Raw genomic sequence first — 27648 nt, 5'->3', positions numbered from 1 at the left:
TTGAAAAGTCCCTCTCGCCATTTGCATTTACTTGTGTTTCTCAATTTGGAAAGTTCAAATGAATTGTTCACTTTGCAACACTCTAGCCGCTCACAGCCTTCACTTCCAACGTAAACTGGTATCTCACAGTTGCTTTTTACTCACCAGTTGCGTGAAGCCTTTTCATCTGCGGCTTTTGTTCTCAGAGCCAAAGACGATGCTCCCGCAGCCACAGCTCTTCCCTGCTTTGTTCAGCCACGCAGGAGGGCCTTCACCAGGTTTCACTTGCAGGCCAGCAGTTCGCTGCCACTCCCTATGGGACTTACATATGGCTCATCGCCTTGCTCAAATGGTCTCCCTCTGCTGGGTGCGGACCCTTCGTCAAGTTCTTTTTATCTTCCAAACATAGAATGTCTTTGGACTTCATCCCAGAATGCACCCAGTTATTTTTGCTCCTACTTCACAGCTTCCCAAAATGGTATTCTCTGGCTTTGGGAGCTGCAGGAGTTAAAAGGGGAGCTTGAAATGATGTCAGGGTCTCGCCGCCTACCGCTCAGAGACCTGGGCTCGCCTACTTGGCCCAGGGGAGGAGCTCTGCTGTGGGTACCACCAGGCAACCCCAGCTGCCCTGGTTTTGCCTTCTGGAGGTACAGTTCCCTCTCCACACTGCAGCCTCCCCTGTACTCAGAGGGCCAGTGTCTGGTCGATGTTCTTCTCCTCCAGGTCTCCCAGGGTCCCTGCAGCTCACGTGGTCTTCCTCTGGCTTCTCGGCACCTTCCAGCATCCCCAGCTTGGTCAAAGTGTGCTCTCCTGCTCCACCTTTTATACTTCCTGGCAGAGTAAAGTAGAGTCCGGTGTGAGTAGTTAAAAAGGGAGGCCTGACTTTGCCTGGCCTCATTACTGGGACATTCTGCTGTCAAAGGGGAAGAGTCTATTTTGATTGATTGATAGATTTATTTATTTATAGAGCGCTTTACACCAAGGCGCTGTACAATGGAACAACAAAATACAGAATAACAACAACATTTAACAATGGGAGCAAAATTTACATCGTGAATCATTCAATAAAACAGTATAAAGAGCAATTAACTGAGGGGGGGTGGAAAGGGGAGTGGGAAAAGGTGGGGGGGAGGAGGGGAAGTGGAGAGGGCAGAGGGGAAGTTTTCAAGGAGGAGAATGGAGGAGGAGGGATTTTCTGTGACTGTTTTCTGTCAGTAATCTTCATCCTCCCAATCCCTCTCTTCCTCATCAGTGTTTACATGGAAAGGGGGTCAGGGGGGTCGTTGGAAAGTCAGCAGATCTTGCTTAGTAGGATGGGGAAGAGGTCTTAAAGGGAAGGTGATACCGTGTCTCACTATTGGGTGCCCCTACCCTACTTCCAGAGGATACCTCACCTAGGTGATCCTCCTGCACTGGTCCACCCCCAGGAACTGGATTCAACATCGATGGCCGTGTACTGGCCACCTCAATGATAAATCCATGGGGATCAGTATGTGAAGCACCCTCTGGTCTCTCACAGTTGGCAGGTGACCGGAAAGAACGGCGTGTGTTAAAGTTTGAAGTAGGAACATTGTATTACAAGTGAAGGCTGCACGCGTGTGAATGAAACGCGAGGAAAGGCAGACCTGTGAATGAACTTTGAAGTAAAAGACAGATGCGAAAACAGTGATACTAAGTAACAGAGTGGTCCTGCGAAAGAAAGTAGCCCACTCGAAAGTCTCAATGAAAGTAAATTGTTTGTAGCGAGAAAGCGTATGAAAAGCAAAAGTGAAATAAATAAGTTTCACTCCTAGAGAATGGGAAAGTGATGTGAGCAACTCATGGTGCTCAAAAGTAAGACAGACACAAGTGATCACAATTCAAGGGTGTTTAATAAACAATGAAACTGAAATGCAGGTTGGAAAAACGCCCGATCTAAACCTAAATCTAAGATGGGGACATATGTCGACCATCAAATGATAAAATAAGGCAGTCCTAGTGGTGTCAACTCAAAATTAAAAGGGCCTATACTAAGAAACCTATTTCCAAATCTCACAGCTAGTACAAAAAAAAGAGTGTGGGATATTTTTCAAGAAACAAAGAAGTGTTCTTAAATAATAAGTCATGAGGCGGTGGTTTTGGGTCTCCCTTCCCCATGTTATAAGCATGTGGTAAGGTTGGAGCTTGGAAAGGTCTCGGGTTACACCAGCACAAGACAACAGTTCCAATAGTCGGTGGTCTCGGGCTTCACAAGCACAAGAAGACAGCTCCAAGATAAAACAATCTGGGGCGCCCTTAGCCAGAGACAATAGTTCCAAGGGCAGACAGTCTCGGACTTCTACAGCACGAGACAACAGCTTCAATGCCAGTTCTCAGGATCATCAATGGCTAAGTCTTGATTCCTTGGAGAGTCTCTTGCCTTAGGGCCTGAAGTGGTCCCACAACAAAAACAAAGAACAAGTTACTTACCAACTGGTATCGTTGTTTCGATTGGATGTTCCTCCAACATATTCCTCAGCTTAGATGTATTCCATCCAGCTTTAGCTGCTTCGGAAAAATGCTCTCGGCAGAGGACGCCATGCGTCGATGTCGTTGAGTCGATGGTCCCTCGAAGGCCTCTGTCGAGGGTGACATCATCGGGTATACAAGTAGCACGCGTGGCCCCCGTTGGCCTCAGTTCTGTTTTTCCCCCTCACTCTTGTTCTACTATGTAGATTGTGCCGGTAGTCAGGTATCAGCCTTGCGAGAGTTGAAGTGGCAATAACCTGGAAAACTCTACAGAGGGGTAGGCTGGGAGGGCGATGAGGAATACGTTGGAGGAACATCCAATCGAAAGAACGTTCCCAGTTGGTAAGTAACTTGTTCTTCGAGTGGATTGTGTCCTCCAACGTATTCCTCATCAAAGCAGTATGGACAATTCTCTGGAGGAGGGAGTTTTGTTTGTTTATTTATTTGTTGTGCGCACCGGACCCAAAGGTATCAGGGTGCAGGTGAAAAGAGAACTTACAGCTTAGTTACAGATGTTACGGAGCAGAGGTAAAAACAGGTTCCTCAGCGTTACAGGGTGAGGGTATGACAGTATAGTACATTGTAGAATATGTGAACGACATGTCATAGAAAACAGCATTTAAATATTAGAAGATCTAAGTCAAAAATACATTACATGCAGGCAAGGCTAGGTTAGAGCAGTAGAAGAGTAAGAGTGTGGGTTACATATCTTTCTCTAGGAGCCATTTAATTTTGTTCTTTCTGAATTTTTGTAAATGTTTGGTCAGATCTGAGTGTGTGTGGTAGGGAGTTCCACAGTTGTGCTGCCCTGACTGGGAAACTGGACCCTCTAATGGTGGACCGTTTAAATCTTGGCACTTGTAGGCAGTTGGGGTTGGCTATTCTAGGCGGTCTAATGGAATTTTTTCTGATAAAACGTTCTGTGAGGTAACGAGGGGCTTTGTTATTTAAACTTTTGTGGATGAGGGAGGCCGATTTGAGATTATTTTTTTCTCCAGTGGAAAGTCATTTGTGTTTCCTTCTTATTTCAGATATGTGTACTCTTCTAGGGATGCTTAAAGCCGCCCTCAGAGCATTGTTTTGGAGCACTTGTATTTTGTGGATGGTTTGTTTGTTTGCCCCTATGTAGAGAGCATTACAATAATCAAGTTTGGATAAGATAAGGGCTCTGGATAAGATTAAGCAACTGTCAACTGACAGGAATTGTTTTCCTGCTCGTATTAATTTACACGTGTAGGCCGTAGAGGAGGCCAATGAGTTTACCTGTTTGGTAAAAGATAAAGTTGAATCTAGGTAAAAGCCTAAGGTTTTTACTTCTCTGACGACTTTGATAGTATTCCCATCAATAATGAACGCCGAGTAATTAAGGTTGAGTTTAGAGATGCGAGCTGCAGTACCCAAGATGAAGAGCTCTGTTTTATCATCGTTCAGACATAAGCCATGGTTGGCCATCCATGCCTGGACAATGCTGTAGACTCTGTTCACCAAAGCCAGATCTTCTCCATAATCCCAGGTAAGTGGTAGGAGAATCTGGGTATCGTCTGCGTAGTTGGTGTAGGTGATACCCATATTGTCAAGATTGTCAAAGAGTGGCTGGGTGAAGATATTGTAGAGTGTAGGCGAGACGCATGAGCCTTGGGGCACTCCACAAGTAATAGGTATCGGGTCTGCTGCGGCTGATGGGGAGAAGACCCTCATAGTCCTGTCGCTAAGGAAAGACTGTATCCAGACTATAGCTTCTTTAGAGAAGTGGGCTGCTGTGTCAAGGTGATTACACAGGACTCTATGGTCTACCAGGTCGAAGGCAGCTGAGAGGTCTAATAGGAGGAGAAGTGCTAATTTTCCCTCATCTCTTAATGAATCTATTTGGGTCTTTAGGTCGATAAGGGCTGTCTCTGTGCCATGTTGTGGTCGGAAACCAGATTGGCGAGTGCCTAAAAATAAGTTCACCTCAAGGAAGTTTTGAATTTGGGTGTATGCTGCCACATCTAAAAAATTTAGGAGGAAAGGCACCGTGGTGATAGGCCTGTAGTTGGTGGGTATATTGGGGTCTAATGTTTGTTTTTTCAAAGGATTCCTTTAGATTACACGGGATGGTGCCTGGACTGAAGGAGGCAAAGGAGATTAGGTAGTTGTTAGTCCATATTTGAGGGGAGATAGATGTGATGGCGAGGTTGCAATTGTGACTAGCAATCCAATCGAGAGTTCTCCCTTTGGCATGGGTGGAGGTGTTTACTTTCTGAGTGAAACCTAATTCTGTAAGCATGTTAGCTACAGAAGTAGCCTGGTGATCATTGATATCGTCATAACCTAAGTTGAAGTCTCCTAGTACTAGGGTTTGTGAAGAGTTTTTGAGCTTCTCAGAGATAATAGTAGTAATGTCTTCAATGAAGGTATTGATCGGGCCTGGGAGTCTATAGAGGAGATGGATGTTTAGTGTTTGGGAGTTGGCTGTAGGTAGTTTGATGGATAGTCACTCACAAGATTTAATCTCGGGTGTTGAGGTAATTCTCATAGAGAGATTAGTTTTGGCGATAATTGCTAGTAGATTTTTGATACCCTTAAATGGCTGAATATAGTACTGCTTTACCAAAATTCTGGGACGCATCCAGACTATAGAATTTTGAAAAGGTATGCAGCGAAGACCAAGTTGCTGCTTCACAATAGGATTTTATGGGAACACCTCTCTTTGAAGGGCTGTCGAAGAGGCGATGCCTCTGGTGGAATGGGCCCTTAAGCCTTCTGGTGGGTCTTTCCCTGCTAATCTGTAGCATTCTGAAATGCAAAGCACAATCCAACGTGATATGGTTTGTTTTGACACTGATTGACCCAATTTCATTCCGGTGTAGCCAATGAAAAGTTGATTATCCACTCTAAGCTTGGAGAGCCTAGAAATGTAAAAGCTTAGAGCTCTTCTCGGGTCCAACCTGTGCAATCTTTCCTCCTCCTTACTAGGATGAGGTGGAGGGTAGAATGTGGGTAGAAAGATTTTCTGATTTAAATGAAAATCAGACACAATTTTAGGTAAAAATGAGGGTTTAACCCTTAATACTACTTTGTCCCTATGGAACACAGTATAGGGTGGCCCAGAAGACAGTGCCTGCAATTCGCTCACTCTTCTTGTGGATGTTAAAGCAACTAGGAAAGCAGTTTTCCATGTCAGTAATCTTAATGGACAAGTGTGCATGGGTTCAAAAGGGGCACACATTAAGAATTTTAGAACCAGATTAAGATCCCAAATTGGTACTTGGAAAGGATAAGGAGGAAACACATTGGTGAGTCCTTTTAAGAATTGTACTACTAAAGGAATTTTGAAATAGGAGCATTCTTCCGGCGAGCGCTTGAAGATGGAAAGCGCTGCAAGATAACCTTTAATGGTCCCAACATTTAGACCTCTATGTGCTAGGGTCAGAAGGAAGGACAGTACTTCCGGAATAGAACTTAGAAAAGGATCAACATTCTTTTCTCTGCACCAGCTGCAAAACTTTTTCCAACGGCAACGGTATAGAGATTTTGTTGCCAAAAGCAACACCTCCATGACGTCACCTGGAAGGTTCCAATCATTGTATCTTAGCCTTCCAGATACCAAGCGAAAAGGTTGCGAGTCTTGACCTCTGGATGGAGAACCTGACCTTCCATTTGTGAGAGAAGGTTCTCTCTCTGAGGAAGACGTACCGGGGGACAGATGGACATGTCTAGAAGGTCCTGGTACCACGTTCTCCTGGCCCAATCCGGGGCAATTAGGATCATGCGGCTTCCGAACCGTCTCAGTCTCCTGATGACCTGAGGAATGACGGGAATCGGAGGGAACGCGTATAATAGTGGGAAATTCGACTCCACCACGAACGTGTCCCCTAGGGCTACTCTCATGGGAAATTCCCTTGAGCAATACCTTTCGCACTTCCGGTTGATTCTGGCCGCAAATAGGTCTACTTGAGGGGTTCCCCACAGGGCGAAGATCTCTTGAATGACTTCCTGAGCCAGTTCCCACTCGTGGGACACCGTGTTCTGCCTGCTCAGAGCGTCGGCCATCATATTCTCCTCCCCGGCTAGATGTACTGCCGTTAATGAGATTCCTTCTGGAATTGCCCAATACCAGACAATACCAGAGCTGCATTGCCTCTCTGCATAGAGGTAGTGACCCTATACCTCCTCTTTTGTTCAGATAATGCATGGCCACTGTGTTGTCTGTCATTATCAAGACATTTTTTCCTCTGACAGATTGTAGAAAAGCCATCAGCGCTAGTCTGATTGCTATCAGCTCTAAAAGGTTGATGTGTAGTTTGGACTCCGATGGAGACCAGCGACCGCTGATTGTCAGTTCGTTGGCATGAGCTCCCCACCCCATGAGTGAGGCGTCCATCACTACTGTAATCTCCGGCCATGGTTGCCAAAAATGCTCTCCTTTTAGGATATTCTCTGTGCAAGTCCACCACAGAAGATCCTGACAAACTTTGTTTGGAATCTGAAGAAAATCCGTCATTTGACCTGAGAACTGGAACCATTGAGTCTTTAGAGCCCATTGAAGGGATCTCATCCTCAGGCTTGCCTCTGGCACTAGGAAAACGCAGGATGCCATGAGGCCGAGTAACCTTAAGAAGTCGTAGGCCTGGAGATTTTGGGCATTTTGGAATTTGTAAACCTTCTGAAGAATGTCTTGAGCCCTCGACTTGGGAGGCGAGCTCTTTCCCAAGGATTTGTCTAATACAGCTCCTATGTACTGAAGCTGTTGGGAAGGAGTCATTTGTGACTTCTTGAAATTGAGGGAGAAGCCCAGTTTGTGGAGGAAGTGGCAGGTGAATTTCAGATGATCCAGTGCTTGATCGGCAGAACGTGCCCTGATCAACCAATCGTCCAGGTAGGGGTAGACGTTTATCCCCCCTCTCCTGAGGTGCGCTGCCACCACTACCATTAGCTTGGTGAAGACCCTCGGGCGGAGGTCAATCCGAATCGCAGAACTCGAAACTGATAGTGTGAGTCGACAACTACGAACCTCAGGTATTTTCTGTGCTTGAGATGGAGTGGCACATGAAAATAAGCATCCTGGAGGTCCAATGACACCAACCAATCCTGAAGTTGAAGGGCCTGAAGGATCTGAGAAAGAGTGACCATCTTAAACTTGTCCTTCCTGAGGAACTTGTTCAAGTTTCTTAAGTCCAAGATGGGTCTCAGTCCTCCATCCTTTTTGGGAATCAAAAAATACGGGGCGTACCATCCCTTGTTCCTCTCCGCTACAGGTACTGGCTCTATAGCACCCTTCTCCAGCAGGGTTAGAACTTCCTGCTGTAGGAGCGGGTCTGAAAACTTCAAAGGGTGTCTCCCTGGTGGATTGTTTTGAGGTTGCGTTAGAAAAGGAAGGCAGTAACCTTGGGCTATTATTTCTAGAGCCCAAGCATCTGAAGTAATGGCTTGCCATTCTTGCAGATGCTGTGACAGCCTGCCTCCCACAGGTGTCTTGTGATGCAAGTCCTCAAAGTGTTTTGTGGCGGTTGCTGCTGCCACTGATGGCAAAGAGGCTGCAGCTGGAGCTGGCTTTGCACGTTTTCCTCGTCCACCACGAGTGGCCTTTCTCTGGCCCCTTTAACTGGCCATTCCTCTCGCCTTTCCATATGAGGAGTAGTAACGATAGGATCGTCCCCTCCAAGATTGTCCTGGTGCACGAAAAGGCTGAGGTTGCCTAATAGCAGCTCCTAAAGACTTGGCCGCTGCTTTTGAGGTCTGCAACCTCTCAAGGCTCTCGTCAGCCTTGCTGCTAAAAAGGTGAGACCTGTCAAAGGACATGTTCAGAAGGCGGTTCTGTATGTCTGGTGCGAAACCCGACTTCCGTAACCACGCAAATCTGCGTACTACCGTGCTAGTACCCATGGACCTGCTCACACTATCTGCAGTATCCAATCCAGATTGAAGGGATTCCTGCATGGCTTCCTTTCCATCTCTAACAATGGCTAGGAATCCTTCCCTCTCATCCCCTTCTGGTATGTGCTCCGCCGCCATTGCAATGCACTCCCACAGAGTGTACGAAAACTTTGCCAAGGCACATGTGGAGTTGGCTGATTTTAACGCCATACTCACAGCTGAAAATACCTTGCATGCCCAGCCATCCACACGCTTATCGTCCCTGTCCAGAGGGATAGAAGGGTACGCCATTTTATTTGAAGCTGTGGCTGCCTGTACCACCAGACTCTCAGGAGTGGGATGTTTAGACAGGTAGCCGCGGTCGCTACTGGCAAGTGCTATTTTGAAGTAAGGGATTTATTCACTGGAGGAATAGAATCCGGAGTCTCACAATTTTTGGCCACCTTATTTTGCAAGGCTACATGGAAGGGTAGGATTGGATCTTCGGTGGGACCATGGTCCAATATATCGGTCAAATCATCCTGGATGAATTGGGTTGGTGGTCTAGCCCATCCTAAATAATCAACCACTTTTGTCATTAGTTGACGGTATGAGGGACTGGCATGCTCTCCTGGATCTTGTCTGCCAAAATCTGTTTCAGGAGATGTATCAATGCCACTTGCATTATGTAAGGATTCCACCAGGTCCCTCATCCTGCTTTCTTCAGAAATCAGGCATTCTGTGACATTTGGAGTACCATATTCCAGTCCAAAAGGCACATTCTCCTCATCAGATCTCTCCTGTTCTTCAGAAATTGAGGTCAGGGACTTGAAAAATTCCTTCCTAGGAAGAGGTTTAAAATCCTTTTCTGGGAGAGGTGGGAGAGGTGTGTTAGTGGACCCTGAAGGCATTACAGGCTGTGCAGCCTTCTCTTTTCCTTTTTCTGGTTGAGTTGGCTGACCTGAAGGCTTTGGAACCTTTGGCGCTGAGGGCTTCGTGGTCGATGTCGACAAAGGCGTTGATGGCGTCGACAGAATAGTGGTCGTCGACGGAGCTGGCTTCGAGGGCGTCGAGGCGCTCTTCGAAGATTTGCCCTTCGAGGTGCATTGGGTTTCAGACGGCGTCGGTGACCTCGAGCGGTTGACTCGACTCGAGCGGTCTTTCTCGCTCGGAGTCCTAGAAGGTTCTCGATCCTTCCTTCTTCGATCCCCTAGGCACGTGGGCGCGCGAGTGTCGGAGCGATGACGCTCCCGGCCGGCTTCCGAAGAAGGCGCAGACCGAGGCTTTGCTTTCTCAAACACCTCCATCATTTTAACTCTGAATGCTTCCCACTCTTCGGAGGAAGAATGTTTTGTGGGGCATTTAATTCTTTTTGGGGATTCGTCCAAGGACGAGGTGGAGTGGGACCTGTGGCGTCTTTTCTTCGATTTTTTCGTCGAAGACGACGAGCAATGGGAATCGCTTCGGGACCTGGACCAATGCCTTTTGCATCGAGGAGACTTCTCCTCACGGGACCTCGACTCGACGCTAGAGGCTTTCCGGTCAGATTTACGACCTACCTGTAGTTTTCCCTTCCTCTCTCGCAAGGCTTCCCCGTCATCGCCTGACACTTCGTACAGGCCTCCATGTCGTGGCCTTCCCCGAGACACCACAGGCATTCTCGGTGCGGGTCCGTGATGGACCTTTTCGAACCGCAAGATTTGCATTTTTTGAAACCCGATGGTGGGGTCGTAGTCAGCGTCCATGACGAGGACATATCGATATATATCAGTAATATTCACTGCGTTTCACAGAACTCGTGGCGCACCTAATCTCCGAAGCAACATGCACCGCAGAAAAATGGAACTGAGGCCAACGGGCGCCGTGCGTGCTACTTGTATACCCGATAACGTCACCCTCGACGGAGGCCTTCGAGGGACCATTGACTCGACGACATCGACGCACGGCACCCTCTGCCGAGAACATTTTTCCGAAGCAGCTAAAGCTGGAAGGGGGACACAATCCACTCGAAGTTCCTTTATCAAATGAAAAGTTTGTTCAGAATTCAAATGGGATATAGACTTTACTCTTGGGTTCCCCCTCTTCTGGGGCCGAACCTTGCTCATTTGAATCTTTGGATGATAGCTTAACTCCTTGGATCTCCTCCTTCGAATTCGGATCCATCTCGACTGGCAGCCTTCTGGTTTCTTCACCCCTGGATCTCCCTCGTGCCGGGCTTGGAGCTCTCTTGACTGTCAGTGCTGAGTTTAGCTTCACCCTTGATCTCCCTCCGCAGGGCTCGGACCCTTCTCAACTATTTAATGTCTTTCTCAAGAATGGTTTGGTGGACCTTCCTTCACTGGGTTCACTTCACCACTCTCTTTCTTGGGACTTTTAGGCTTCGTCCCTCCCCCTCTGCATTCCCTCCTCCGGGTTCACACTTGCCTTTCTTTTCTTGCTTTTTTAGCTCAATTGTTCATGGGATTTACGTCCCTTTCTTTACTTTCATTTACCAGCAGGATTCAATTCCCTCTGCAACTTGTGGATGAAAGACTTTTGAGTTGTACAGGGCTTTTGCTCAACCCTCACGTATGACCACTTTGCTTCCTCTTTGGCAGGCCCTCTCTACGGCCTTCTGGTTGCTGTCATTTCTCAATATGGGGCTCAGCCAGAGTCTCCTGCACTAACACCCACATGGTGCCTTTTCCTCTCTGTCGCTGGCTTCCCCCTTTCAGTTCAAACAGTTCATTTAAAGTTCATTTATCTTATTTCAAACATTTCCACTTTGCGATCTTCCCTCAACACAGCACGGTGCTTATGGGCTCTCCCCTCGACTCACCGGCTATGTTAAACAGCTTGGCCTTTCAGCTTCTCTGGAGTCAAGTTCGGTACCACAGGCATGGGAGCTTCCTTCGCTCCTGCCTATCAGCATAGGCAGGCCCTGCGTAACTCTGACACCTGTAGCCTGACAATGGGGCTATTGTACGCAGTCTCAGATTGCCTTTGATGATGGTTTCGTGGGTCGGGGGCAAAAAGGGCAGGGTTCCTTCTCTCCTCGCCTCCCTCTCATCTCCCGCTGCCTTTCTCCTTTGTTGGAACTGCCACCTTAGTTTAGCCGTCTTCGTGTGCTGTCTTTCGTGTTCGCCTTCACATTACTCTCCTTGCTTTCTCCAGCTCCATGTTTTATTCCTGTGGGGAAAGGGAAGGGCCATCAGGTGTGTGTGATTTGAGTCAATTGCCTGACCTTACCTGGCCCACGGGTTAGGACATGTCAGGTGTACAGGTTTAACATTATATGTCTGAAAAACAGTATTTGGATAACAAAAATAAGAGCTTGGAGTATTCGAATATTCTACGGAAAGGATTATGGAAGGTTGATGTAATGAGGGAAAGTAATAGGGATGTAAAACAAAACAGAAGGGATCGTGAGGTGAATAAGGGGATTTATGGGAACTGTAGTATATTGCCTGAGCCATTTAAGAAGGAAGGGAAGGATAAAGCTTGGGAATATTTGGATGGAAAGAAGAGGAAGAAAATAAGCCTGGGGAAGGGAACCCCTGTGAGACACCTGAAGGTGTCTCAACCGCTAATCCACAGGGATCTGTCCTCCAGGTGGCCAGGACACAGCTATCACTTTTGGATTGAGTTCCTGGGGGTGGACCAGTGCGGGAGGTTCAACTGGATGAGGAGTATTCGGGGAGTGGAATTGGGACACCGGAGGGTGAGACGCGGTATCCCCTTCCCTGTAACACCTTTTCCCCATCCTACCAGGTAGGATACCTAGGAACTAAACCCCAGCCCCCTTTCCCGACACGAGCATTATCTCATGGACAGCTCACCATGAGCGACAACAGACTAACACCAGAGCCCTGACCTGACATGTCCCATGGTCAGGCAATTACGAATTATTACACACACCTGACTTCCAACACAGTTCCCCACATGGATAAAAGGCGGAGCACGAAAGCACATTCTGATTGAGGCAAAGAACACGAGGAAACAACAGTTCCAAGATGGCAGTTTAATATGAGGAGAAAGACGGCAAGACCATAGAGGGTTGCAAGGAGGGAAGTACCCTTGACCTTTAAAGACCTTTACTTTCGCGAGGCTTGGAAAGTAAGAAACCTAAGACCAGGAACTAAAGCTGATCAAAACCAGCACAGTCTGTCGGAGGTACCCAGGGCTCTCCCGTGTCGATATCCAAAGCGGAGGAGTGATTACCGCTGTGGTACTGTCCTTGGCTCCTACAACAAAGCGGTGTCTGTAAAGACAGCACAGCCAGTGAGTCAGAGAGACTGATACCAAACCAGCCAGTGTTTTGAACCAAGATTGCAAGCAGCAACATTGCATAAAGAGAACAGTGTGTGAGGCGTAAGTGATGAGCGACACAAATATAATTGGAAACCAAAGGAGTAAGTGAACTTTGGTAGGCCAAGAAAAGATACCATAGACCGAGTGGTCTGGCACCACGTGGGTGCTCATTTGAAAGTCTCTGTTAGGTATCCAACTGATGCTGAATGTGAGAAAAGGAAATCTTGAGATAGAAGTGGTCCTGCAACGGGTCAAGCTAAACCCTGTGCACATTTCAAAGTCTTTGATAGTTTAATGTACACCACAATTGGTTTGAGCCTGCCAGAGGGGGACTAATTGAGTAAAAGAAAGGGATCTGAGCCCGGCTGATGGGGATCCGAGGTGAACCGTGAGTCACTCGACAAAGCATTTTCTGAATATTGTAATAAGGGGATCTAAACCTGGAAGAGGGGGATCCTACGTTGAACTTTTGTTTTGAAAGGTTCTGAGCCCGGCTGAGGGGGATCCAAGGTGAACCGTGAGTCACCCAACAAAGAATTCTCTGAACAGTGTAATAAGGGGATCTGAGCCTGGAAGGGGGGATCCAACATGGAACTGTTGTTTTTTAAAGGGATCTGAGCCCGGCTGAGGGGGAGTCAGGGTGAACAGCCAAATTGAATACTTGTAAAAAGAAAATAACTTTTGCATCTTGTTTTTGTACATCAGGCCCTCTGAGTCAAGAGACTTTTTAAGAAGTAAAGAGACTTGGACACAGAAGGTCCTGATGCTCGAAATTGAACTGTATCCTCAAGCCACAGAAGCCAGAGTTTGTGCTTTGCTCGGGTGAACCACCTTACCCAATGCTGAAAACGTGGGGAAGGGAGGCCAACGGGCCGAACATCCTGACATATCATTTTGTGAACACCTCTTTCTTTTTTATGAACATTACCCCACACTATTTATAAATTAGTGGTAAGGATTGCCAATAGTTCTTTTTAGTATAGGCCCTTTTATTTTGACAAGACCCCACTATGACTGTATTATTGTTATTTGATGGTCGTAGCTTGCTCCCATCTGTAGATTTAGGTTTAGATAGGTGTTTATCACACCCTTGCGAAGGTTCAATAAACACCCTTGAAATGTGGTCACATGCGTCTGTCCTACTGTTGATACCATGCCTTCCCTACACCCCCTCTTGCAAGTGTGTGTTGAACTTTATCATGAGAGCTCTGAGCCCGGCAGAGGGGGACCTTTGTGAACTTTTAGGTTGAAACATTTTTTTGTAAATGTAGGGGAGGACAGGTCAATAGGACCCCCTCCCACTTACATCTCCCACCGAGGTGAAGACTCATGACTTGTCGGCAGCCCACCTGCCCCCGGGCCCAGGCGGCAGGCTGGCTGCGGACCGACACATGAGGCTGCACAACCACGTTATGTGACATAGCATAGACGCCATCTTGTATTAAGACAACTCCATTTTTTTTAGAAGCGCTTAGATGTAATCCAGACAGGACACACTGAAAGCTGCAGCCTGTCCCACATTCTACCACGCTCGCAGAGGCCCACACTTCCCCCACCCTCCGCCGCATGGCAGATCCGCTGAAGGCCTGTTCTCACGAGTAACCAGACACGAACAAACAACAAAATAAGCACTGTAACAGTTAACCTTCCGCAGTACATCATTGCCCCAGCCATGACCAGAAACATTAGGAAGTAACTGAAGCCGGTTCAAACCTGCCTGCCCTGAACCTGCACCGAGCCCCCAGCATTAGACTGGGTGGCGCCCCACACCCCCGCCCACCCCGAGAACCCTTGTAATGTCTAGAAACCATTTTTGTAATATATGTCATGTTGACTAACGTTTGCTGCTAATATGGAGACGAGTGGGTAAAGAGTAATGTGCAACAGCTATTGTTTATAATGTGAAAATACATGAAGACTGGCTAAAATGATGGAAACATACAATAATATGCTTTGCCCTCTTTGCACACAAACCTGCCTAACGCTACCTCATGTTCGTATGTCAACTGTAGATATGAAATGTTGTACTAAAATGGTATCCCTTCTAATGCAAATGTGTGTAAAACATCTTAGAGACCCCATGTGTTGTTACTCGCCCCTCACCCCCGGCACAGTACACCGCCCTGTACAGGGAGCTGCGCACAAAGCGGCAAGGCCATCTCCCCCTCCCCCTGCCCAGGCCCGCCAGAGATAGCTGGTGTTTGAACAGCACAGCCTCGCCTCCCCTCCCAAGCCTGCTGGACCCATCTCAAACATCCGCTTCCCCCATGTCAAAGGCCACTGCAGCCTGACTCCATGAATTATGAGCTACCTGGTCCTAAATCCCACCGCCCCTCAGGCACCAGTTACATGCCCCCCACGGCCCGTTGGTCTCCCCGCTAACCCCAGGTTTATGGCCCCCAAAGGGGGGCGCCCACCCTTGTACTAACGAATCGTAATACCATCCCTTACCGAATCTAACAAGACAGGGTGATCGAGTAACCCCTCCCATGCCCCTGATCATGCACAGGGGACTAGCCTGTTTGAACCTAAGGTATTTTTATAACTGATGTAGTGGGGCACATCCTATTGCATATCAATGTTCCTGTCTGCTTATTGATCTAAGGTCAGTGCATACAAGCCAACGGAAGCATGAAGTGTAACGAATGGGTGTGAATGAGTGGCCACAAGGGCAAATGTTAGTTTAGTTACCAATCATGACTACAAGGCATGTCCGGCCCGGCACTCCACCCCGATGGGCCCAGCTGACCTTCCACCCTACGTGGCACTGCACCAACGTCCCCCAATCCTGAAGGAGCAACTGGCGACAATGTATACCCCCTAGGCATCACCACCCAATCCCTACGATTATGTGCCCCTTATAGCTTGTGTCACCCATGACGTCATTTCTGTAAATAAGTAGGCCTGTCTTTGTTATTGTCAGACAGAGCGCTCTCGGAGTTTGCAGAGTCCTTTGCATGCCCTATATTGACTTAGATAAAGAAACCCTTTTATCTCACCCGCACTTGGTCTTGGTCTCATTCCCTTCCGGGGTGTGTCCTTATTGCCTCTCATTAAGGGGGGTGTGTTTCTGGGGACGCTTACATTCAGTGGTGACCCCATAGACGTGATTTATTTTTCTTAAATTCTTAAACTGTCCCCTTGGCACGAGACGGCCCCGGTCGCAGTGGAGACGCACGGCGCGCCCGCTCAACAGAGCCGCCCACCTATGGCAACTGGTACGCAGAGTCGTGCGCATGCAGTTAGGGCGAGAGGGTACGGGTCCCGTTTGAAAAAAACCTTAGTACCGCTCGCCGGAGCCGGGTAGGGCCATTGAGTGCGAGGCTGCGCCGCTTGGACGGACCAAATCCGGAGGGTCTCGGATCAAGACGGGCACGTGAGTACTAAGTGCGAGCGATACTAAAAGAGAGAATAATTGAGAGGACAAGGGTAAATAAGTTGGGAACATAGAGGGGACTTCTAATTTCTAAATACTTTCTCTTTCTTTGCATATGGCCATTAGGATACGAAAGTGAAAAAGGTAAAACAGGACGGGAACCTATCTCTGTAAGGGGGTAGAAGGCGGCGCCACGTAGTGCTATCTTGACTAGAGCTGGGAATAAGTGAAACCATAGAAGAATAACTTGAGGGTGTCTAAATAGAGAGACATGGAAAAAAATAAGTTAGAACTAGCTTTTCTTTCTCTTTTCTTTTCTATTAGAGGTAAAACAAGTCCGTGTACGAAAAAAAAATATATATATATAAAAAGAAAGGGAGGGTTGTGTGAGGGTCACTGGGCATCGCCGCAGAGAAAGGCGAAGAGTCAGGCAGGGAGGGTAAAAGATGCTATGCGTGTAAGTTGATATATGGTGAATGTCTGTTGTGTGTTGTGCACAGTGTGTTTATGGGTTTTACAATTAAATGTCTATATATAAATTATCAGTGATTGAAGTGATTTCCAGGTGAAATGGTCGCTGTAAGTGTGACCTGGTAAGATTCGACGAAGTTGTTTTTATATTAAATTGATCGTGAGGATTTGACAGTTAGAACAGCCCCATAGTTGTAGTTACACACGTGTTGTGATTGAAGGGAGTGACTCAAGAGGATAGAATAACACAGGTCTAAAAATGGGGGCGGAAACACCGTTAGCGCACATCTGTAGAAGTTTACCGGGGTATGCAGAAAGAATTACTAAGTAGCATGATCAGTGGGTTACAGAACTGAAGGGAGCAGGTCTCCCCCAGGTGTGGCCACGAGGAGGGTCATTTGATAAAAGCATTTTGGATATGGTAGCCACCTGCATATACATAAAATACAAGGGAAAACACTTTCACAACAGAAGAGAAATACTAGATCTATGGCGATTATTTGAGGAAATACCCCCACCAAAGAAACAAGACACCACTCTCGATCAACCTGCCCTCACTGCCACCCCATCAGCAAGAGCAGAGAGTGGTAAGGAGGGCGGGGGGAAAGAGGGAGTGGTAGAGGTAACCCGATTGTACCCACTCTTGAACAAGCCTGCACCCGCTGAGGGGTATAGTGATCCCTCATATGTGCCCACCAGTACCCCTGCCCCTACAGCACGGCCAACAGCACCTCCACCATATGATTGCCCCCGATCAAATGAACAGGTGAGTACCCCTTCAGTAAATATATGTAAGTTAACAGAAGACTTAGACGCAAGGCTCTCGATAGCCAGAGAAGAGTTGTCAAGGATACAAAGCATATGCGAACAAGGTGAGCACGGTACGACAAAATCAGAACGATTGTCCCGATCTCACACATTAGATAAGTCAAATGAGGAAAGGTGGAAGAAAGGGGAGATACTATTCAGGATACAAGAGGAGCCCACCCAGATAGTAGAACTGGGAACAAACAATACCGGAGGAAGTACAGAGGGAGGAGAAGTGGTAGGTGATGGAAGAGAAGAGTTATGGTGTGAAATAGAGGAAGATGAGCAAGAAGATGGGAGGTTGGGAATGGCTGCAGGAGGCAGCTCAATAGAGTTTGGGGAGACACCGCTGGGGAGAGTAATGGAACAGGAGAGGACAGGAAGATTGAGGAACAGGATGGGAAGGATAGCCATGGTGGGGAAGAAAGGAACAAAGGTAAGTATTGGAAAAGGAAGTAAGGGACGATTACAACTCCTACTGATACATCGGGGGGCGGGAAGACCAAATTACATACCCTGGGCACAGATGGATAAGGCAAATTTATTAAAATCTTTGCCTCCGTTGTCAGGGGGGCCAGCAAGTGGATATATGCCTTTGAGAAACACACTGCAGGGGTGCCCTTGGCAATAGGAGATTTAAAAAGTCTACTTGTGTCAGCAGTGGGTGACCAATCGGACCGGGTGTGGGCAAAAGCAGGTTTCCCGGGAATAACATTGGATAGTGACAGACATTATGGCGCAGCTTTCAATACAGTGCGAGGGTGAGTTTGGGACGCATTAAGAGAAACATTGCCAGACACACCGGATTTACAGTCAGTAATGCAATGCACTATGCACGATGGAGAAGAGGTTATGGATTACATTTTTTGAATGCAGGAGATGTGGAGAGCTGAAATGGATACACCGTATGAGCAATCAACATCATTATTTTACTTCATAATAAAGAGGGGGCTCCCGAAAGTGTTTCAGAAAATAGCAGGGATTGAGGCGAAGGGGTGGCCGGAAATACAAAGCATAATAGTGCACCATTGCAAAAGAATCAGGGAGAGGGAGAAGGAAGTGGCACAAAAAAGGCTGGCAGATGAGGCCAAGCTAGTACAGACGAAACTGGTGAAGGTCGCCGCAGCTGTAGCAGCACTCCCACATGATAGAGATACAGAGTAGGAGGAGGGAGTGGTAGCTATACAGGGGAGGACGGCTGCAAATTGGGCAGACAACGGGCAAAGACAGTGGAATGGACAGGAGGATTACGGAGGTCCGCAGTGGCAAGCGTGGTACCCCAGCAACAGAAGAGGTGGGTACAAAAGGTGTAGGGGAAGTGGACAGGGATACGGGGGTAATGGCGGAAATGGTGGAGCAGGACCTAGAGGGGGACAAGGGAACTGCTGGAATTGTGGGAGGTGTGGACATTTCTCACGAGAGTGTAGAAGCAGACCAAACCCAGATTACCAAGACGACCAGTATTAAGGGCACCCCCATCCAGGGAGCCCATACGGATTGCCCCGGGACGGGGGAAGGGAACATCAAGCTCAAAGAGGACAAGAGCAATACAGGGAATGTCCACATAATGTACAATAACACCCACAAAGTAGCGAGCACCTCCCCTACACACAAAACAACCCCTTCACCACAACATCAAACGGCGCACCTGCCCCATATGGAGGAGTAGCGGTGGTTTCAGGTAATGTTTTCAGTCAAGGGGGTACAACAAGGCACCCATTTTAGGACAGCCCACAGAGAGCACTCGCGTGTCCAATCCTATCGACAACCTTCAATGCAAGCGAGGAACCATTGATAGGGGCAGAGATAGGAAATAAACAATTCATCTTTATGGTAGATTCCGGAGCCGAGAAATCATGTATACGTGAAGGCCGGTTTCCGCTATCTAATCGTAAATTGGAGACGCAGGGGTTCTCTGGGGCGGTGGTCGAAGTTCCTTACACAGAAGATTTGGATGTGACAGTGGGGGGAAAGACAGTGAGGGCCCCCTATTGTATTATGAACAGTCCCCTGTCAATCTACTGGGGAGGGATCTCCTTAGCAAGCTTAACATGACTATTTCGTTCACCAAAAGAGGAGGAATTGTCTGTTCGACACCAGGAATGTGTCCAATGCGAGTAATGTTAGTGATATATTCACGAGCCACGTGCCCAGAGGTGCGTGGTATACCAGTGAATCCAGACATGTTCCTTCATGGGTTAAAAACATTGGCCCGGGTGGTTCCAGAGTCGAAAAAACTGGAGTGGAGGGTACCAGCAGAATTTGTTTTCTGCCCAATAGCCCACCCAGAGATAATGCCAGGGACAGTGATGTCACTAGACATACATTCAGTACAAATTGCAGCCAAAAGGATAGCTGTAATTGCAATGGACATACACGGCTGTGAGTGGAGCACAGTATTATGCATGAATGCCGACATTGTACTTCAAGATTTATCAGATGAGGAGCTTTTCACTGACTCAGAAAGTGATGGAGAAATAATCATGGAAATAGCCATCCCTTGTGAAATAATGATACAACAGAGAGAGGTGCCAGTACAGTTAATGGCGGTAGTGGGGGCACCACCGTCATTTTTCAATGATGACATGCAATCGGTGCCCTGGCAGTTGTGGACAGCAGGCCCACATGATGTAGGGCTGCTGCACGGAGTCACTCCGGTGAAAATTTATCTCAAACCTGGGGCAATACTGCCCCGAGTAAAACAGTACCCCCTGTCCCGGGAAGCAGAGGAAGGAATAAAAGAAACGATCAATGCGCTACTGACACAAGGGATAATAGTACCGTCAAACTCCCTGTGTAACACATGTATTTACCCAATCAAAAAAGCAAAAGGAGGAGCCTGGAGGATGATCCAGGACCTACGCCCATTAAATGACATCATTCAGAAAGAGTTCCCTTTGGTTCCGAACCCTGCATCCATTCTGTGTAGTATCCCAAAAGAAGCATCACACTTGACAGTGGTGGATTTGAAAAATGCATTCTTTTCCATACCACTTGCAGAAGAGTGTAGATACTTGACAGCATTTACCCTGGGGGGGAGGAGGTACGAACACTGCAGATTGCCCCAGGGTTATTGTGAAAGCCCCAGCATATTCAACAGAATATTGCATGAAGATCTTGGAAACATGACAGCAGACAGCACGATAATCCAGTACGTGGACGATCTGTTGATCTGCAGTAAAAACGAAGCAGAATGTAGAAAAGACTCCATTGCCCTATTGACATTGTTGGCCCAAAAGGGGTATAAGGTTGACAAAGAAAAGTTGCAATACTGTCAACGTGAGGTGCTGTACCTAGGGCAGTTAATTTCAAAAGACGGCAAGAAAATTATCCCAGACAGAGTGGCAGCCATCTCAGCGGTAGGAAGGCCAAAAACGGTGAAGGATATGCAAAAATTCCTAGGGATGTGCAACTATTGCCGTGCCTGGATTTTGGATTACGCAGCATATACCCGCCCATTGCTTCAGGCACTCAAAGAAGCACAAAAAGAAAATACAGAGATTCAGTGGGATTCAGAAGTGTGCGATGCATTCACCTCACTCAAAGAACTCATATCAAGCACGCCAGTACTCGTGAATCCAGATTATGAACGCAAGTTTTACCTGTTCTCACATTGTAAAGGCACACTCATGTGACTGCAGTCTTGACACAAAAAACATCATTGGGACACAAGCCTCTGGCATACTACAGTGGAACACTAGATGCTGTGATGCAGGGGCACTTCGCATGCGAACAGGCCCTCGCAGCCGCCGCGTTCGCCATAGAGAAAAGCGCCACCATAGTAATGTGGTGCTCACTGACACTGTATGTGGAACATTCATTGTTCGCCATACTGGAGCGATCAAAAAGCACATTAACAACTCAGAGAGCAACTGCATACGAGGTAATCCTGTCCAGTGCCAATATACATGTAGTACGATGCAAAGTGGTCAACCCTGCTAGATTTATTTCAGAACCATGCACTGTGGAAGATGTACAAGCACATGACTGCGCAACATATCAAGGAGAGGAAAATGGGGCGACAGTAGTAAGTGAAAACGCATTAGCTGAAGGTGAAATATTTTTCATAGATGGGTCAGCTTCCATAAATTCAGAAACTGGAGAGAAACACTTGGGGGTGGCCGTCGTACGACTGGAAGAAGGTGAGTACGAAGTGCTAATACAACAGAGACTGCACGCCCATTTTTCTGCACAGGCAGCAGAACTCATAGCACTAATTGAAGCCTTACTTGTGGCAAAGGGGTGTGCAGTCACCATTTACACAGATTCAGCATATATGGCCACAACAGTAAATGGAGGGCTCACCAGGTGGGGAAGGAGAGGGTTCAACAGAGCAGACGGTTCGCCTGTACAACATGCTGAACTACTAAAAGAACTCATAGAAGCCTTGAAGGAACCTACCATGGTAGCAATAGTGAAATGCCAGGCCCATACCAACAACACTGACTTTGTATCTTTGGGAAATGCGGCAGCGGACGCAACCGCCAAAGAGGCGTCATACCTAACAAAAGAAAGAACAGGTGAGTACGTGGTGCGGAAAGAATCAGAGAACGATTTTCCAGACGGGTACAATGCCATGCCAGTGTCCCAAATATTGGAGCTACAGGAAGGGACAACAGAGGAAGAAAAGGAATTGTGGACAAAAAGCGGGTGTAGCCAGTCAGCTACTGGTTTACTATGGCGACAAAACAACACAGGTAAAGTAGTTATGCCAACCAAACTACTAGAAATAGCGTTGCAACAGCTGCACTTCCCAGCACATAATGCAAAACAACACATTGCCGCCGAGATACAGGAACACTGGTTCATTCCAGGGTTACAAGAACAGCTTTCAAAATTGACAATGGAATGTATAACGTGCCAGATATACAATTCCGGCATGACTCTAAGGACACTGAGAGGAACGCTACCCAAGCCGGTAGGTCCGTTCAGAGAGCTGCATATAGGTTATGCAGATATGGGCGAAAGGTGCAACGGAGCAAGGTATATGATAGTGGTAGTGTGTCCCTTTTCACGATCGGTGGAGGCAGGTCCCTGTGCCTGCCCAGATGCCAAATGCGCCGCAAAGTTTCTAGTACGGGAAGTATTCCCCCGCTGGGGAATTTGTGACGTGATTCGCTCTGACAACGGCACGCACTTTGTGAACGATCTCTTCAAAGAAGTAACGTCAATGCTAGGAATCAAACATAAATTATGCTTGATTTTTCACCTGCAAAGTAACGGTGTGGTAGAAAAAATAAACAGACTACTTAAGGGAAGACTCTCAAAATTGTGCTTCACCCTTAAAAAGAATTGGGTGCATTGCCTCCCCTTGGCCTTGTTCGAGCTGAGAAATCAGCCCAGCAAAGACCACCATCTGTCACCACATGAGATTGTGACAGGGAGACGAATGCACACAGCAAACTCACCTCTCCGCAGACATTCGGATGCACACAGAAGTGCCACTGTATTGGGAGAGGAGTTCAACGAGTACCTAACAAAACTCACTAAAGCAGCACGTACGATAGCAAAACAACTGGCTGCGCCATTCACAAGTGAGGGGGAGGATGAAACACCTACAGCAGAACAAGGAAACACAGCAGGTCAGCTAGACCCAGGTGAGATGATTTACGTCAGGAGTTTCGTTCGTAGGTGGAATGCTCCAAGATTTCATGGCCCATATGAAGTAGTGTTTTGCACGCCCACAGCAGTAAAAGTGAAGGGCTTGAGGTATTGGATATATTTAACAGACGTTCGAAAAGCTTATGACAATGTGGGATCAGCAGAAAGTGCAGGGAACCCAGACAGGGAAACTACACAAGGGTAGAGGAGTAATCGTCAGGAAAAAAAATAATAATAATAATAAAAAAATAATGTATATATCTCTTACTGGCAATGAACATGTATGATTTACTGCATAAGCAATGTGTAATAACGATGTTTACAGCAAAAAGTAAAAGAGTAGTAAATGAAAATGATAAGACTCTCTCTCTCTTTCTCTCTCCTTCAATTGCCCAACTCTTAATACCCTAATTTAAACACTATGGGCCTCATTACGAGGAATGCCGGTAGCCATGACTCTATTTGCGCCATGGCTGCCGGCATTTCCTCATCCGTGTCCGTGTCCTCGGAATGAGGACTTACCGGACCATTCCAAGTTCGGATGGTCCGGTATTTCCTCACTCGAGGACACAGACACGGTTCATCCCCATTCCCATTTCAGCCCCCATAGAGCTGAAATGGGAATGGGGGAGGGAGCAAACAACGGGCCATTACGAGATGGCCCGTTGTTTGCTCCCTCCTCCCCCCACGGGACACGGTCTGCACGTCTGGTAAAACCAGACGTGCAGAACGGGTCCCGCGAGGGGAACTCGGAATCGGGTGGAACGGGATGAACGGCGCCGCAACCTTTTACGGCGCTGTTTCACCCGTTCAGCCCGACTTATAATGAGGCCCTATAAGTTTTGCATTATTTTCTCTTGTCTTCTTTGCCGCTTTCTCTTCCCACTCTAAAGTTGGAAATGCAAAAATGAATGTAATTATATGCTTAATCTGCCTTTTATGTTTTAACATATAGGAGAAACCATGGCAACGAACAGGCAGCCTGCAACAATTAGCAATAGGGACGCTAGGAGTAGAATTATTAACCTTGATTTACGTACATACTCATATGAATGCGGTTTGACTGTCTGTGCAATCATATTTTTCATACTCATGTTTGGCCTGGTGATCTATTGGATTACAGCATTTATCTGCATTGAGATAAATGAGAGGGGAGGTAGTGGAACCAGCAGGGAAAATGCAAGCAAACCATTTAAGGAGGGTAATTATTTAATATGGGATGGTTTCCAGTTGGTATACGCCAGAATGACACCAACGACAAGTCAACCACCCCTCCAGAGCCCCAACACAATGCTATGAATTTCAGTGTACATAAGCTAAACGACCGGCATCCCTCAGTTATATCATGGTTATACGATACCACTGCCACCCCGCCCACAACGACAACCGATCCTCCCATAGAAAATGATTACACCAGAGATAGGATGAAAGAAAACACGGAAATGACTAACAATTTTATGGTTCTATATGATGAGTGGGAAAAGGGGGGAGCGGGGGAAAGGGAGACCCTACTGCATGTAGCCAGGAATGCGAAAACATATCTTAAAAGCAGCAGAAGAAGGAGGGAGGTGGGTAGGAAGAAATATGACGAATACTCTGGCCTGGGGCTAGATACAATAGAAGATCCCAGGCACCCACACCAATCGAATAAATGGTATGCAGACAAGAGTTCCACAGCTAAACAAACCACTAATGAAAGTTGCTATGTGTGCGCACTGATTCCCCATGCCTCAGGCACACCTAAAGTTTTAATGCCACAAGAATTGCCTCTCACAGATGCCCAATGTCTCCTTCATCTCACCTTGTGCAGAATTAAGAACACCTTTCAGGCACACACGGTATCTTTCGAAATGCTGCAAAATGAGAAAACTTGCTACTCGAGAACCAAAGGAGTGGTGCGTTTGAAATAACCTTTTTTCGTAATAAAGGGAACACTATTCTCTGAAAATAAATGGAAAGACGATGTAGTGACATGCAAGGCCGAAGCATTGCGAGGGTTACCGACCGAAAAGTTGCAATGGATTGAGAAAACGTGCACCACAGTCTGGACAGAACACGTAGCTAAATTGACCTGGGTGAGCACCATAGAAAAACCATTCAAGCTGCAGAGAGAGATCTCAAATGAACTTTGTTTCCTAGGAGAAGGAAAGATCGACATGGGAAGAAACATGAACTGCAGCAAAACCCTCATAATCCCAGACATGAAAAAGGGGACGGCAGCACTGATGGACACTTACTGGGTCTGTGGCAAATGGGCATACATGCACCTCCCACCATCATGGAGGGGCACGTGTTCCCTGGCGACACTGCACTCAGCTCTAATGGTGATCCCGGAGAGCCACATAGGAGAAGGGGCAGGACAATGACCCGAGCAGCAGCCAACACCCCTCCCACTGAAGAGCCACCACTGTACGCCCTGTCAGAAGGGAACACTGAAGGGATCGTATCCAGAAAATGGAGGTCGTCAAACTACATATCACGGGCCTCCTCAGAACTCCTGGCACAGATCCCAGATAGGTATAGGTTATTCAGTTCAGCCGAAACCTTCTTCGCCTACCTCATCCCAAGAATTCAGGCACGAACGAACGCAAAGTGGCTGCAGATAACCCGTTGGGAGCTGATCCAACTGGCTAACGACACTGAAAAAGGGTTCAACGTGATCAAGGTGGAGCTGAGGGCTCGGAGACTAATGACAATGCAAAACAGATATGTCTTAGACCTGTTGACGCCGATGGATGGAGGTGTTTGCCGAAAAATCGGAAGTGCCTGTTGCCCTTTTGTACCTTCTGAAGATGCCGATAATGGAACGCTGTCGCACGTCATCGCCGCAGTACACAACCTAGGGGAGCGCATGAAGAAAGAAGGCGGTGCAGATTCGAGCACATGGTTCGACAACATTTTTTCATGGGTGCCTTCTTGGATGGGGCTTGCATTCAAACTACTGATGCCCCTCATCATATTTTTGCTTGTGATTTTTTGCGTGTGCCAGCTGGGTCTTCGATGCTGCACAAATACAGCCCCCAATGGAGCAATGATGATGGTGACAATGGGCAACGCCAGAGAAGGGGCACAAATGCAACAGGAAGCACACGTACAAACTGGTGAGAATTCTGAGCCCAAATCTAGACTGGTACCTATATATTATGATGGGGATATAGTGGACAGGTTATATCACACCACAATAAAAGAGCCCCTAGAATTAGAATGGTATACAGAGGTATGGGTGGACCTGGAGGGAGATGGAGGATGTATATATATATGACCTGCACACCAGATGAGTACGCTAGAAGGGGGGAAAGCCTCCGGGGGGGGTTTGTAGAGCTTGGATGCCAATAAAAGGGTCACCGGCCTGGGAAGAGGCAGTGTTAAATGAGAAGGAGCACGAGCGGCTGGGGGAGCTAAGGTATACTTTACTTAAGTAACGTAAGGGGGGAAATGTAGGGGAGGACAGGTCAATAGGACCCCCTCCCACTTACATCTCCCACCCAGGTGAAGACTCATGACTCGTCGGCAGCCCACCTGCCCCCAGGCCCAGGCGGCAGGGCGGCTGCGGACCGACACATGAGGCTGCACAACCACGTTATGTGACATAGCATAGATGCCATCTTGTATTAAGACAACTCCATTTTGTTAGAAGCGCTTAGATGTAACCCAGGCAGGACACACTGAAAGCTGCAGCCTGTCCCACACTCTACCGCACTCGCAGAGGCCCACACTTCCCCCACCCTCCGCCGCATGGCAGATCCGCTGAAGGCCTGTTCTCACGAGCAACCAGACACGAACAAACAACAAAATAAACACTGTAACAGTTAACCTTCCGCAGTACATCATTGCCCCAGCCATGACCAGAAACATTAGGAAGTAACTGAAGCCGGTTCAAACCTGCCTGCCCTGACCCTGCACCGAGCCCCCTGCATTAGACTGGGTGGCGCCCCACACCCCCGTCCACCCCGAGAACCCTTGTAATGTGTAGAAACCATTTTTGTAATATATTTCTTGTTGACTAACGTTTGCTGCTAATATGGAGACGAGTGAGTAAAGAGTAATGTGCAATAGCTATTGTTTATAATGTGAAAATACATGAAGACTGGCTACAATGATGGAACCATACAATAATATGCTTTGCCCTCTTTGCACACAAACCTGCCTAACGCTACCTCATGTTCGTATGTCAACTGTAGATATGAAATGTTGTACTAAAATGGTATCCCTTCTAATGCAAATGTGTGTAAAACATCTTAGAGACCCCATGTGTTGTTACTCGCCCCTCACCCCCGGCACAGTACACTGCCCTGTACAGGGAGCCGCGCACAGAGCGGCAAGGCCATCTCCCCTCCCCCTGCCCAGGCCCGCCAGAGATAGCTGGTGTTCGAACAGCACAGCCTCGCCTCCCCTCCCAAGCCTGCTGGACCCATCTCAAACATCCGCCTCCCCCATGTCAAAGGCCACTGCAGCCTGACTCCATGAATTATGAGCTACCTGGTCCTAAATCCCACCGCCCCTCAGGCACCAGTTACATGCCCCCCATGGCCCGTTGGTATCCCCGCTAACCCCAAGTTTATGGCCCCCAAAGGGGGGCGCCCACCCTTGTACTAACAGATCGTAATACCATCCCTCACCGAATCTAACAAGACAGGGTGATCGAGTAACCCCTCCCGTGCCCCTGATCATGCACAGGGGACTAGCCTGTTTGAACCTAAGGTATTTTTATAACTGATGTAGTGGGGCACATCCTATTGCATATCAATGCTTTTTTGTACAAGAGTTAGGGCAGACATTAGGTTTTGTTAGCATAGGCCATT

The 27648-nt window shown here is 47.6% G+C and overlaps 1 protein-coding gene across 3 annotated transcripts in view; it reads right to left on the bottom strand.

Annotated features, from left to right (window-relative positions):
• Positions 1-27648, bottom strand: part of LOC138489479 (zinc finger protein 154-like) — a 518474-nt gene that overhangs the window by 95032 nt on the left and 395794 nt on the right. The gene's annotated exons all lie outside the window — the stretch shown is intronic.

This window comes from Ambystoma mexicanum, chromosome 9, assembly GCF_040938575.1.
Source record: "Ambystoma mexicanum isolate Mex_15411 chromosome 9, UKY_AmexF1_1, whole genome shotgun sequence".
NCBI classification, from domain to species: Eukaryota; Metazoa; Chordata; class Amphibia; order Caudata; family Ambystomatidae; genus Ambystoma; species Ambystoma mexicanum.
The sequence above is the reverse complement of the archived record's forward strand: the minus strand, read 5'-3'. Positions and strand labels throughout refer to the sequence as shown.